The following is a 15,642-nucleotide window of genomic DNA, read 5'->3' as shown; positions in this document are numbered from 1 at the left end:
CATAGTGCTGCACACCCCGTGCATAGTGGGGGGGGTGCAGCACCATGTACGGAAGTGACATCATGCAAACCTAGGTTTGACAGCTATAGTGGGCAAATTATTAGAATGTTTGTTAAAGGATGACATTGAAGAAGATTATGCTGGACAAAGGCATGGCTTTATGAATTGCAAATTGTGGCAAACAAATTTACTTGCTATTTATTATAAAGTAGAAACAGTTGTAGTACAGGTTATCTAAAAAGCTTGGGACCTGGAGTTTTCCAGATAAGGGGCCTTTCTGTGATTGTTGTCAGTGAAAAGGCCTACATATTTCTTTGGTTTTCAAGTCACCCGAAGTTGCCTGCAGGAGGAAACTTTGTGCAACTCCGAAAACCAAAGCCATGTGTAGGGCCTTTCAACCGCCGATTCCCTTTGTTGACGGTGGAAAGGCATTTAGAAGAGATTAGTTGCCTGTGGTAGCAGAGATCTATTGCGGGGACTTGTATGGGACTTCAGCCTAATCATACTTGGGTGCCAAAAAACTTGCCCCAACAACTACTTTTAAAACTCTTGTACACTGCATATCCAAGTCCATTGTTGTTATTACTCAAATACAGAAGGTAAAAGTACATTTTGCTCCAGCTTCAAATCTTTTGTAACAGGCACATATGGAACCTGCCGTTTACAGTGGTCTACCCAGTGTAGTTACAATCTAAGTTCTCATACCACAATATATATGGTTATATATATATATAAATACCATGCATATATAACACCATCATATATTTTATATATAAACACAAAGTTCCATGTTGGTGGAAATGATCACCAACACTGCACCTTTCACCTGCCATTATACCAGCAAAATAACTAGAAGTACAGCTATCACATAGTTATCTGCTAATACAGCATACAACCATGTCCATGACTTTCGGCAAACACAATGAACCCCTCTATAAACACAGACAGAGTAGATCCTAAAATGTGTTCTGCACAGGATCTGTATGCTCAGTGTGCAGTCTTCCTCTACACAACACTCAAAAAGACATACAAGTTGTGGTTGTTGGTGCTTTTTTAACCCCAATACAATATCCTGGAACACACATGAATGTCCAGTTTTATACTTCTAGCTGTCTTGTTTCCTTTTAAATCCTTAACAAGGCTGAGTGCATGATCACATTTTTTTTTATCAAGCAGAAGACAGAATGATGTATAGAAATCCTCATCTGGAATCTAATAAAAGATATTTTACAACCCACGACCAGAAATGATTGTGGGGCACACAAAATCATCAGCAATGATCCATGCTTTTGCAGTTGTCCACAGCAGCTATCCATGTTTTGAGTGTCGGTTACACTGCACATGCTCAGTGTGCTGTTGTGAAGCTAAGTTTAGAGGTCATCTGAAAATCATCAAAACATTAACAGAGAGCGAGATTTTATCCGTCATAGAAGCTGATGCTACAGAGAGCTGTGTATTAGCAGAGAAGAAGATGGAGTGTTACTATGGGCATCTTTAGAAGCTTATGACTATAATGCTGTGGTTGCCTTTGGCTTGTACATTAGGCCAAAAACACAAGCTGTAGCACTTCTAGCCTAATTCTTTATGAGCATTAGTTCTCCTTTAATGAACATGTACACACCCAACAGCTAGTGCTGGCCACAGGTTAGAGTTATATAGTAAAGCATGGAAAGGGTTGAAAAGGGTCATTTGCACATAGTTGTGCAATTTTCCATATGGATGTTATGTAGGAAATTGCACCAAAATGTGTCCCTTGCACTTCTGTAAATTTTCTCTTAGAGCCGCTCACTCCATCCTGCCTCTTGTTGAGCACAGTCCACCTACTGACACATGGGAGTCCTGGAGCTACCACTACCTCTGAAGTGAGCTGCAGCACACTTGCATCTAAAGAATCAAAAGTCATTTTAATGCTGAACACTGTAAATTACACCAAATAAAAATGTTTAGCACAATTGCACCTCCATCATGACTGCTGTTAAACTGGCATTACGGGATGAACGCAACATTGTATTTAAAAAACATGGCAACATGATCAAAATTGTACTTTGCATACTGTACTTGCAATTGTAGGAGACCCCTAGTGTTTCAGGATTAAACTGCAGGTGTCACACAGGAAAAGCTGTCTACAGTGCTCCCTGAAGCATGCTTCTGCTGACAAAAGGGGGTAACAAGAACACACATACCTGTTAAAGTATAAGGGGCCTATTTATTATGCTGTGTAAAAAATAGCCACAAAATTTTTTTACTCGTTTTAATTTTGCTGGAACTTACATAAAATAGCAGCATAAAATCTGGAATTTGGATGGCAAAATTTGTCATTTTTTCAGCTTTTTACACCATTGTTTTGGCTAATTTAGTTTTACACAGCATAATAAATAGCCCCCTAAGTGTTTCATTTGTTTCTAGCATGCATAATGAACAGCTGTGTGCAGTGTACATGTGCTGAGAAGGGGACATAAAGGCCAACAAAAGGCACAAAGTTTGTCCAGGTGCAAAAACTTTGGTAAACTTAGCACCTTTTATATATAACCCCCCCTATGTTCTCATAGATTTACTGTCAATAAATATAGTGGGACCCCTTTTACAACAAAAGTTAATGTGAGGCAAGATTTGTTTTGAGGATTACATGGAGGCTTTAACTTGATATCCAAACATCCTAGTACCTGATAAAGCACTAAGAGTTGTGATCTTTTTCTTAACATTCTTGGTGCCGTGAACAGGGATTTAACGGGTGTTTAATAACATAATAACAAAAGTTCTTCTCAATGCCTTACATTTGTTTAAACCACACACAATACTAATGCTAGAAAATAAATGAAAATGCCACAATGCATAATTATATATATATATATATATATATATATATATATATATATATATATATATATATATATATATATATATATATATATATAGCAAGAACAAACGGAGCACACCCTATTGAAATTCAAATGCCCAGGGTGCTGGCTAAAAAATATAAAGCAAGAAAAAAGAGCTGCACTCACCAGGACTTGGTAAAAATATAGTAAGTTTATTTAAGCAAAGAGATCCAAAAATCTCTTTGCTTAAATAAACTTACTATATTTTTACCAAGTCCTGGTGAGTGCAGCTCTTTTTTCTTGCTTTATATATACTGTATATATATATATATATATATATATATATATATATATATATATATATATATATATATATATATATATATATATATATAAAGCAAGAGAATGAGCTGCACACATCAGGACTTGGCAAAAATATAATAAGTTTATTTAAGAAAAGAGATCCAACGTTTCGAGCACTAACTGTGCTCTTCCTCAGGGAAAAAAACTATATATACACACATACTGGAACAAGAACAGCACTTCTAGAATTTAAAGAATTGTGAACAAAATGAAAAAATAGAATGGTTTACTACTCAACTCCAGAGAGTTGAGTTGTGTGAGACAGTGAAGAACTGATGTTTCGGCTACTCCTGCAGCCTTTATCAAAGTTAACATACAAGCAAAAAAACGAGAGACTCTCTCTCTCTATCTATAGATAGATAGATAGATAGAGATAGAGAGAAGAGAGAGAAGAGAGAGAGCAAAAAAACGTTCTGCACTCATGGGTCTTGAGTAAATACTTCAAAAAAATGTATTCAATTATAAGTGCAGTTATGATTGACTGCACATATGATTGAATGAATATTTTTTATTTATTTATTTAAGACCTGTGAGTGCAGAACTTTTTTTCCTTGCACCAGGACAGCAGTTTGCTACATTGTTTGGTGCGTATTTCTGAGATATATATATATATATATATATATATATGTACACACACATATATACACAGACACATTCACACACATTTTAACCTTGTGAGATAGTCCAAAAGTAAAAAAAAAAAAAAAAAGAGCAATGCAAGAAAAGGCGGCTCTCTTGCCTCTTGATGCTAGGGAACTACTGAGTAGTGGGGAACTACTGCTATCAGCAAGGTGGAAATAGTGAAGAGAGTTTACCTGTTAAATGAGTTAATTAACAGGTAAGGAACATATATCATGATGATACAATTATTATATATATATATATATATATATATATATATATATATATATATATATATATATATATATATAGATTTTATAAGGAGAGACCCCTCTATATATACAACTTATGCTGTCAGTAACAACTGTGAAACTTTAATTTTTAACATTAATGTGCTTACATAAATACCTACATTCATTTTTGCAACAAAAAGCCCAATAGAAACATACCCTTAACTATGTAAGGAAATGTACATAGATCAAAGTAGCAGATGGCAAAGCTGTGACCAAAGAAATGTCACACATTAGAGCTAAGCAAGAACAAAGCATGCAATCTGTCACTCACAAAGCATTAGTTATTTTCTTTGTTGCATGCACCCACCCTACAGAATACACAAGACCACTAAACATTTTCTATAGCTATTTTACAAGTTAAACATAATCTTGTTCATCTGACCATAGCACTTCTCACATAAACATTGAAAATTACAAGTGGATTAACAATTTACTACAAACAAAAGTAAAGAATTGAAATATGTGCAGCAAGACAAAACGCCCTTAGAAAGATTTAGTACTTTATAAATATACTTTATACTAAATAAATATAAATGAGTATTAAAGGCAAGTATATCCAATGGAACTATAGCACTGCAGAAGCAAGCATAGAAAAAGAATATTATATACCATGACCAAAGGGCAGTGGCTGCTGGCAACAGGGCCACCATCAGTTATCATTGGGCCGTATCCTATTGAGTTAGCAGGTCCTTCCCTTGGGGCCTCAGTTATTAATGATCTGGGGTCTCCTAGGTGGTGGGCCCTGCCAACAAGTAAAACAAGGCACATGATGCACCACGCCCCATTATGAAAAAACCACACCCACAACGCACCCAAACTAACTCCACTTCCCTGCTACTCCTATTTATGAACCAAAAATCACACACATGGCCCCGGAATGGTGTACCTGGCTGCCTTAGGGGCAGGGTAGGTTGTTCTGACTTCAACAGTATTTCCTTATAAGTAATAAATCAAATAAAAAAAAAAAGTTTCTCCGAATATAAAGCCAAGTGCTGCTAAAGTTACTTGCCTTGGTAAATGCAAGTTCTGTAGAATTCAGTAAAACACCACAACTAGATACCATTAGTACAGGGTGCTGTTCTGGAAGCATTACTCACAAGGGGTTTCTATATAATTAAAAAAAAAACATGAATGACGCAAAACAGAAACCAAATCCAGCTTATGATATGGTATACACAGTTTCACCAATATAGCTTTCATACATAACCTGTAGAAAACTCTTTCGACAAAAACAAGTACCTTGTGTACCCATTCAACGAATACAAACTTTTAAAAAAAGCAAGCCACCTTCTGGACTACATGGGTAACATGCACATTTATCAAGTTTACCAATTTATTCAGTCCTCTACCTTAGTAGACATGCAGTCCATATATGGCTTATGATTTATGTTTTTTTCCCATAAATTTTACACGTTTGAAGGTGTGAGTGCCCCTTAATGCATGAGATATTCAATTCCATTTTATTCTGCCTGATTGTACCCACAAGCATTCAGATTCAGTCGTATTCCATTGCGTTTGTTTTGGGGGATTTTTTCCCAAAGGCAGCATGCTGCATGTTTATGAATTAGTTAAAAAATACAATAAAATATAAAAATGTTTGTTAAATGTTTGTTTGTATCTCCAATAACCTGTGGTTTGCCAGATACCCCATTGTAAAGTTTTAATCCTGTAGATGTGTACAGCAAATTGACATCTTATCCAATTATCTCCATTTAAGTACTAAAACCTTTCTAATCCAATTTTCTTATCTAGGGTTCCTACACGACACTAGAAGACATAATTACAAGACAAGTACTTGTAGTAGAAGTATTTGTTTTTTAGACTCTACTAAAACCTCTGCACATTTAAAAAAGTCTATGTATTTTCTACTTCAGTGTACCAGTACCCATGTATACAAAGTTTATTTTTTCTATTTTGGTTTTATTTGCTATATAAGCATAACCTGCACCTACTAAAATGTTGTTGGCATTGCCTTTGCACTTGATATTTTAGGGTTCCACTAAATAATCTACATAGTCTTTACACTTAAACTGCACATTTGTTCTAGCAGTCTGGGAAACTGAATGTAATCCCATATGCTGGACTTGGATTTGACACCAACAGAAGTTATTTAGTGTTTTAATTTGCAGTCGGAAGCAAGTTAAATTCATTCCCTTCATTTTCCATCCAGCTTACTTTTAATGAGCGTTTCATGCAGTACTTGCCCAAATCTGACATGATAAACACAACTCAGTGCATTAACACCAGTTGTTTACAACCATGGGACAGGCCCCGTGTTTAAACTTTATGTAGAAAGGGGTAAACTTAAAAAGCCAAAGTGAGGGACATACAAAGCTAGAACTGTTGAAATTTAAAATCAACAGATGCATTTTTTGATTGGCAATATAATCTTTACCAAAACTGTATCACCATCACTGTATATATATGTTGTACATTTTTTTATCACTATTTCTACTTTGTCCCTTACTCTTGGCATGAACATTACAAGAAAAGGATAGATACAACAATCAATATACAGCCTATGAACACATAAATCAGCAATTGCCAGCAGCTGCATTGTAAATACATTACAAGACAAATGTGGCAAAAAAGAGAAAGTCCTACAAATTATTGTATGAAGAGCAAGATATTGTAAATTCTTTTTATTCCCAAATCCTAGTACAAGAGATGCTAAAAGCACATTTAGGGTCAATGCTGGACAATAGTGAATGTTAAAAAGCATGAGAGCATTTTCATTCTTCCTGGAAAAAGCAAAACTGGTATGTACTACATGTCAGATATGGCCAAGCATACTAGCATGGAGCTAAAGGATGCTGTGATCAGCTTTATAATGACAGGCCTGTGAATGGGGGATGGTTTAAGAATGCTGCAGCAGGCCCTCTGTATGCAGAGCAATTTCAATGTAAATTAAATGAATGCAGGTTTCTTTATATGCCATACTAATGCTGCTTTAATGAATGCATTTCCATAACATGACAGGTTGCTCTTGCAATTGCCACCAACAATATTAAAACAGCTTACACAGGCGTACCCAGCCCTTTAAGCCACTGAGGGCAACTAGATGAAAAGCATAAAACGATGGCCAAACGTCATGTCCTATTGATTCAGATATTCAAACTGAAGTGTTCATTGAGATCTTAAAGAACTTACACAACATTTACATTATTCATTTAGTATTTACTGCTGTTATAATGCCAACAAAAACGATTCATTTGTATCCTAATCATGCTCTTTAGATTTAGAAAAAGGCTTCTGCACTCAGTCCAACAAGGTATAAATGCCCCAGTAGGATGTATGCAGAAAAACTGCAGCACACTCACTATGAAACATTTTGCATGTTACAGTGTGTAGCTCTAAAGGTCATTCACGCACAAGTATGGAACTTGTTTTTAGGCTGATTAATAAGCAGTCCTTTGAGTAGCGACTCTAAATCACCTTTATAATAAATTCAATGAACTGTTTTTGGTCTGGACTATTGGAATAAGGAAACTGCCCTCTAGAAAACATTACACTACAAAAGACAGGCATCAGTTGTAACTTCCCTTTAAAGTCTGATTAAGCGTTCATTCAGCAGATCAGCTATTCTGCAGTTTATGCATACAGTAGCTCAACTGTGAGATTCCTGCAAACCGTAAGTCAGTGACTGAGCTCTAAGATGATTGCAATACTTAAAAAAACAAAACTTTAAAGAGCACAGCACAGAATACCTATGTGGGATTTGCAAATTAAGACTAAAATATATATGTTTACTGTACTATCAAAAAAAGCAGATAAATGGAATGTTAATACAGCTTTGTAGATGCAGCCATCATGATACTTAGTGACCATCTCCTCAAAAGAAAGTCAACACCAAGCATTCTACAGATCCTATCCAAAGGGCCATTAATACACGCTTACCCGGGTCATTTCTCCTGGCCTTTATTACTATCACACTCTTCCTGTGTAAAGTAACACAGAGACACCTTAAAGCAAAATGCTATATAGTCACAGCAATTAATATGAATGATAAATTCACCTGGGTCATCCAATAACAAATATTTTCTTCCCCCCCACACTAAATTTTAGTATCTTCACTGACCAGAAAAGCCTATTTCACAGCAAAAAATATATTTTTTTCTACACCCAGGTTAGAGTGACCTCACTGACACGGGAACCATCTTTTCTCATAACATGGGAGGTGGTCAATAGATGTGCTTTGAGTGTCCTTACTAGGCCCCTTTTGCACTGGAGCCTGCACAGCCAAGAGGTTTGTCCTCCTTATAGTCGGACTAGTTAAGCATATGCTATACAACCAATGAAAGTGCCACAGAGTTAAAATATTTTATGTACCCTAAAAGGTTATATCTGTCTGCCCAGCATCTGCAAATACAATATGTGCATCTGTACAGCCCTATGTTGTATTAAAAAATGTTTCAATATAAGGCTAATGGCAAAATAGTGGGGTTCAAACATTCCTATCCACCTGTCACAGTTTTGGGGACACACTCTGCCTAAAATGCACTAAGGGGTAACAGGTGGCCCTTGCCTCAGAGACACTTGCTTGTGCATTTCTGAGTAGAAGTCAGTCAGCGTTACTGTGTTTCAGTTTCCTGTAGAACGGTGAAGGTGCATTTTACTACCTATGCCACCTGACAGCAGCTGTCATATTTCCCCATTTGCCATTAAGTGTGTAGAGAGTCCAAAATGACATTTTATCCCTGTCCTTCCCATTGTGTCTGTACTAAAACCATAGTATTCTACATGGGTTCCTACAGAAATGGGGGTGCTGCTGGAATTGAATAGCAGTCAAGTGTTCAAAGAGGCTTATTTACATTCAGTATGTGAGCACTTTAAACAAACAAGCCTTTTTTTTAACCAGTGTATATTGTACAGCTCCTTTATTTTCCCATGTCCCTTTGGACTCCTAGCTCCTCAGGAGAGGTGTGAATAGTGCTAATCGGTTATTTCATGGGCTAGTGGGTTATTGAGAACTTAGTAGAGCGCTAAGATATACAAGAAACTAGTGGGTATTTAACTTGTGGCTTTTTAGTTACTGCTAAACTACAACACTCAGTATCCCCTGGAATGCTGGGAAATGAAGTACGGCAAATGCTGGTGAACAGCAGATTAAGGGCGACTGTGGTCCCCTGGCAATCTGAAATCTTACCTCCTAATGCTCAGCAGGGCACAGGCCTGGCAGGATTTGGACAGCAGAGATGTGCAGGGTCGTGCCGGGTCCCTTAGCTGAAACGTGCTTGCTCTTCAGCAGACGGAGGGATTCTGGCGGCTCTCCTCAACCAGCTTCTTGCACCCCGCTGCTTCGTTTCCAGTGAATGAGAACTCCACCTTTTTGTCTGTCTCTGCTGATGCCCGAGATCCCCGGTCCTTTTCCAGTCCGCCGAAACACGGTGTCTATGCCTCCCGGTGCTGCGTACACTCTGTCAGCTCCCAGGCAGTCAGACCAACCAGCTCCTCCCCCCAACGCGCGTTCATGACAACAACCAATCAGGCACAGCTGCCCTAAAGGCCGACCCCGCCCTTTGCGTGTGCACAGCTTAGTTCACAATGGATCCAACTCAAAGGGCGTGGCTAATACTAGGCTGACTTTAAACTGGTCTTGTTACAGCCAGAGGGGTGCCATCTTGGCTTAGGGAGTTGCTAATTCGAACGCTTGGTCAAGGATGCGACTTTCTCTAAGCAGCCCCTGTGCCCTCAGTACTAATGTTATACTTGTTATCTCTGGGAAGATAATGCAGCGGGGTATTGTGAGGCTTACTTCTGTTTTCAAAGCAGTATTAAGTATCAATAGCTTTGTATGGTATACACAGTGCTGTGGATTTATATTTTATGTGTTAAATTAATTGTATAGATCAGAGGAAGAAACGTTTCAATAAATGAAAGTTAAACATACACACCCCCCATTTCGCATAAGCTTATGTAATAATGGTGTATAAATATATAAACTTCACAAAAATAATTTTAAAAAAAATTCAGAAATATATCATTCCTGAGACTGAGAGAAAACTGACATGCATGAGGCCACTTTGTCCAGCTTATAATGATCAGGAACCTTCCCAGCCAAATAAGGTGTGAATTGAGGCCATGAGTAGAGTCAGGGGTGGGTGAGTGCAAGACTTAATCCCAACATGTAGAGGTGAATCTAAGCTCAGATAGTGTTTATGCACCTTGTTTATTATTTACATAAACCCAAGTGAATAGGCTTATATCAAAAGGGGGGTAGGGGGGGGATTTTCCACCTAAGTGTAGCCATTCACGATGGGTCAGGCACTGACTCCCCTTTTAGATGGCAGTAAATGTGGGTATTAAAAAAAAAAAGTAGTGCAAGAGATACAAGAAAACAGATGTACAGAGGTGGAACTGAGTTAAGGATAGGGTAGAGGTAGGAGGCCTGGTAGGAACAGAAAAGGAAAAGTGCATGGTGTGTAATTTAGTAGTTGCTCGATAGAGAAGGGAATGGATCTTGCAAATTTTGCAGTATAAAAAAAAAGGTTTTGGCAGCGTTATTATTAGATAAGAAAAGAGTCAAAGAGTAGAATGCCTGGCATGTCATTATTAGTAATCGTACATGGAGGAGTAAGGCCATGTTTGTGTGGAAAAAAAGATCAGTTCCATTTTTGTCAGGTTCAGTTACAGATGGCATTTATCCAGCAGGAGAGAGCTCGGACACAAATCTGGGTCTGAATTTCAGTGTTTAGTGAAACACTAAACACTGAAATTCAGATCCTGATAGATTTATGTCTTTTCTCTTGCTGTGGCTTACCTCTAAAAAACCATTAACAAATGTGTCTATATATATCTGGATATCGTTTGCATAGAAATTATATTTAAAGCCAAATAAATAGACAAAGTCTCTCATAAAGAGAACACCAGGAAGAACAACTGAGGGCTGAGCAAAGAATCTTGTGGTACTTCCACACAAAGGTGAACTGGAGAAAAGGATTTGACCAGTTGGTGAATGTGCCGAACAGGGCTGGACTGGTAGTAAAAAGCAGGCCTGGAAAACAATTGAAGCAGCCCACATATTATTGTGCAACAGTCTTCTACTCTTATATATATCGCCAAACATTATATTAGAGCCAAGCAAATATGTTTTTTTTATGGCTAAACAGTTTGATGCCCAATATGCATAGATTTACCAAACTAAGTAGTCTACAGAGGCACCCAAATAAAAACAATGCATATGAATTTTCACATCTGAATTTCAGCATAAAACATCCTAAATATGAACACTTAGGGGCACATTCATTAAGGTACGAATAAATCCGAATACTAAAAAAGTTTTTGTACTGTGCAGATTTTCACAGTTTTTTCCACTAATTTGCATGACTTTTCCATACTGTGTGTCAAAATTTACGCAACAAAATCGTATGTGTCGCAACGAGTAGGAAAGTTTCGGATTCATTCAAGCTTCAGTATCGTGACTTTCCTTGGGCCAGGTTGGAGCTGCCATTGAGTCCTATGGGAGGCTTCCAAAATCATGCACAGAAGGATCAAAGTCAGAAAGGTTTTTCCGCCGTTTATGATCGTTCGGATACAAAAATTTTGTGACTTTCGGATCGGCAATACGATATTATCGTGACTAGTACGATTTTTTCGTAAGCATTTTGATGACATTTCTGATCATCAGAAATTATCGTATCTAATCCGAATTTTACCCATTTCAGGATTGGAACTCGTACTTTGATGAATCTGCCCCTAAGGGTCCACTGAACAGTTGGATGGCCAATACGCATAGATTTACCAAACTATGTGGTGTACAGAATGGTTATATATTTTACAGTGTATTAGTGTAATAAGTGTGTGATTGTGTATTTTGTGTGTGTTACACTAACCTGCAGATTCATGTTCACAGATGCTGGAAAAACTGGAGGCAGCAGGCATCCTGAAAGATCTGTTGGGGGAGCTTCACTGTGGGGAGGAGGAAGTAGAAGAAGTAGCAGCAGCAGCAGACACGTAGCTTCCATGTGTCTGTTGCTTCCTTTTACAGGAGGCTTGAGATTGGCCTTTTTGAATGATAATGGAAAAGCCTGAAAGCTAGGGCACAATGGTATATATGTTAAAAGCAGTAGTAAGGACAGAAGCGCAGTGTTTGGGCTCAGTGGGAAACAAGGTGGCATTGTGACTCAGTGGGTAGCACTTTGCCTTGCAGTCAGTGGCAAAACTATAGAAGAAGTAGACACCGCCTGGGGGACGGGGGTCTACTGTATAGAAATCCCACCTCCCCAGCATTTCTCCTAACTGAAAATACATGTGTTTGCCACAAACTACCTGCAGTGGGCAGGCGCAAGCGAGCACAGTGAGGGTAGCTGGGTAGAGGTTGCTGTACCTACCAGGCCTTTGGGAATTTTTTTTGTGATGGGAGCCCAGTGTCATGTAGTTACACCACTGACTGCCTGACTGCAGTGCTCAGGTCCTGAGTTTGATTTCAGCTTGAACCCTGCAAGGAGTTTTTGTGGGTTTCAACCCACAATTCAAAATCAGGCTAGTTTGACCCTACTGTCAGGATCAGCCAGGTTTCGAACACCACTTGTGGTGTTCCTGGCGGCTTACATTTGCCTCTGTAGCCACTGGAGGCATTTCGGTCTGTCTGTTTCTTCTCTTGTCTCCTACTTTCTGTCTGCTCTATTTCCTCCGCCCACCTCATTAACCTCATGAGTTTCCCATCTCCTAATCTTCACCCTTTATAAGCCTTTCCCTGACCATTGCCCCTTGCTTGGTCATTAATTGTCTCTTGTGACCCTGCCTTCGTGTTCCCTGTTCCTGTGTCTGTTCTTGTTCCGCTGGTTCCAAGCTCCAGTTCCGTGTCCTGATCCTGCCTTCTGCCTTGTTCCTGAGTCCTTTCTAGTCCTGCCTTGATTTCCCGGTTTTGACCTTTGCCTGTCCTTGACTTCGCTTGACTGCCGCTTGCCCTGACCTTTTGCCTGTTTTTGGATTCTGCCTCTGCCTGCCGTTCTACATTCAGTTTGTATATTCGTTGTGTGTTCGGTTACATCACTAAGTTTATTAAAGTTCTTCACTTTCAACATGGCCTCCGACACCAGTTTTGTGAATTATGGTTACACTCCGGGTTACCCAGTCTTCAGGCTCCCACCTTCCTGGTACTCCACAGCGTCTCCTCAGGGAGATCGTGACAGAATGACCAAGCCATACAAAATGGAGCCTTCTGGTAACTCCTCCATGTCCTGTGATGTTGAACTACAACTCTCTACTGCTCCTTGGCTCTCTACCCTCAAGAAATACAAAGGTGAGGAAGATTCTTTTTCTGCCTTTCTGCTTTCATGTAAAGCCTTAAGTTCTGCTCCATTTTTTGTACAAGCCACTAATACTTTAAGGAGTAGACTTATAGCTCGTTATCTCCTAGAGGGAGATGCTCGTGTATGGGCGGAATGGTGCATTGCTGAAAAGGCCAGTTTTTTGGAGGATCCCTGTGCTTTTTTGTCCTATCTGAAAGCTACTTTTACTGGGGATTTATTCCCAGTTACCTCTGACTCATTCTCTTCAATTGCCACTGGGACTGCCGGTTCTGTAAAACCTTTCCCGTTTACCCCTTCAGTCCCAAGATATTCACAGCTTGTTGAGTTAAATATATTGAATATCCACCAACCTACTGTTCCTTCCTATTATGATTTTTATGATGAGGAACTAGACTGTGAAGATGACTATACTGATTTTTCTGATTATGAAGATTGGGAAGATGTGGATTCTGATGAGGATGAGATTCAAACTGCCATTAAACCCATGTCTGTTCATTTACCTTCAGTTCAGTCTGCAACTGCTCCTGTCAGCTTTGGCTGTTCGGCAGTCTGACATCAAACCTGTGACCATTTTCAAGTCTCTCAGACCTGAACCCCAGTTCGTGAGTCTGTCTATTAAAAACCAGTCTCTTGCTCAAGTTCCTGCAGCCAAGCTTCCAGTGTCTGCTCCAGTGCCAGCTATCTCCCTGTCTGCTCTGGTGCCGGCCATCTCCCTGTCTGCTCCAGTGCCAGCTATCCCCCTGTTTGCTCCGGTGCCGGCTGCCCAGCTTCCAGTGTCTGCTCCAATGCTGGCTATCTCCATGCTACCTGCTCCAGGGCCGGATGCCCAGCCTTCAGCACCTGCGTATTTGTCTATCTTTCTGGTACCTGCTCTCAGGCGGCTTGGTCCCTTGCCAGCTTTCCCACGGATTGGGCCTCTACCAGCCCTCTGGCGGTCCAGCTCTGAACTTTACTCCGCTGCCGTGCCAGACTCCACTGCCGTGCCGGCTCCCCGAAAGCTGACTGCTCCAGTGCCAGCTGACTCCCTGCCCGCTCCTGTGCCAGTCTCCGCTCCTGTGCCGGCTTTCCGAAAGCTGTCTGCTCCTGTGCCAGCTCCCCGAAAGCTGACTGCTCCTGTGCCAGTCTCCGCTCCTGTGCCAGTCTCCGCTCCTGTGCCAGTCTCCGCTCCTGTGCCGGCTCCCCGAAAGCTGTCTGCTCCTGTGCCGGCTCCCCGATAGCTGTCTGCTCCTGTGCCGGCTCCCCGAAAGCTGTCTGCTCCTAACCTGCCGGTTCCTGCATCCGCAGTCCAGTCTCCGGTTCCTGCATCCGCAGTCCAGTATCCGGTTCCTGCATCCGCAGTCCAGTCTCCGGTGTCTGCCATCCAGCCAGTGCCTGCTCCGGTGTCTGCCATCCAGCCAGTGCCTGCTCCGGTGTCTGCCATCCAGCCAGTGCCTGCTCCGGTGTCTGCCATCCAGCCAGTGCCTGCTCCGGTGTCTGCCATCCAGCCAGTGCCTGCTCCGGTGTCTGCCATCCAGCCAGTGCCTGCTCCGGTGTCTGCCATCCAGCCAGTGCCTGCTCCGGTGTCTGCCATCCAGCCAGTGCCTCCTCCTGTGCCTGCACCCCGACGGCTGCCTTCTCCCGTACCAGCAGTCATGTCTGTACCAGCTCCTTTCCTTGAGCCAGTTCTCCAGCCATCAGCTCCTGCCTCCGTGCCAGTTCTCCAGCCATCAGCTCCTGCCTCCGTGCCAGTTCTCCAGTCATCAGTTCCAGCTCCTGTGCCAGCGGTCCTGCCCGTGACGGCTCCTGTGCCAGCTCCCGTGCCAGCAGTTGTGGCTGTTCCTGCCTCTGTGTCAGCGGTCGTGCCTGTTCTCTCTTCAGTGCCAATGCTTCTGCCACCTGCCTCTGAGGACAAAATTGCTTCTGGGTCTACCTTCCCTGCTAGTGGATCTGGTGGTTCTGTTGTCGCAGACTCTGCCAGTCCTGTTGCAGTGAGTGGTGGTCTTGTTGCTTCCCTGGGCATCTTTCTTCCACCTGTAGTGGGTGTGCTTGATGGTGCTTCACCTGTAATGGGTGTCTATGATGGTCCTCCACCTGTAATGGGTGTTTTGTGTGGCGTCTCATCCGCTGTGGCTCCTGACCCTGGCGTCTCATCCGCTGTGGCTCCTGACCCTGGCATCTCATCCGCTGCGGCTCCTGACTCTGGAGACACTCCTGTTCCGGCTTCTGTTCCTGACTACCCTCTGGCTTCGGCTTCTGTTCCTGACGACCCTCTGGCTTCGGCTTCTGTTCCTGACGACCCTCTGGCTTCGGCTT

The 15,642-nt window shown here is 41.2% G+C and overlaps 1 protein-coding gene across 2 annotated transcripts in view; it reads right to left on the bottom strand.

Moving 5' to 3' along the window:
- Positions 1 to 9,622, bottom strand: part of adarb1 (adenosine deaminase, RNA-specific, B1) — a 54,864-nt gene extending 45,242 nt beyond the window's left edge. The window contains exon 1 of one of the 2 annotated variants that reach the window (XM_012969942.3): positions 9,243 to 9,622. The gene's annotated coding sequence lies outside the window, so the exon portion shown is untranslated. 2 annotated transcript variants of the gene reach the window in all.
- Positions 9,623 to 15,642: the final 6,020 nt, after the last annotated feature.

The sequence above is a fragment of the Xenopus tropicalis genome, chromosome 9, assembly GCF_000004195.4.
Source record: "Xenopus tropicalis strain Nigerian chromosome 9, UCB_Xtro_10.0, whole genome shotgun sequence".
NCBI lineage: Eukaryota > Metazoa > Chordata > Amphibia > Anura > Pipidae > Xenopus > Xenopus tropicalis.
Note: the sequence above shows the minus strand (reverse complement) of the source record. Positions and strands in the feature narration are given on the sequence as shown.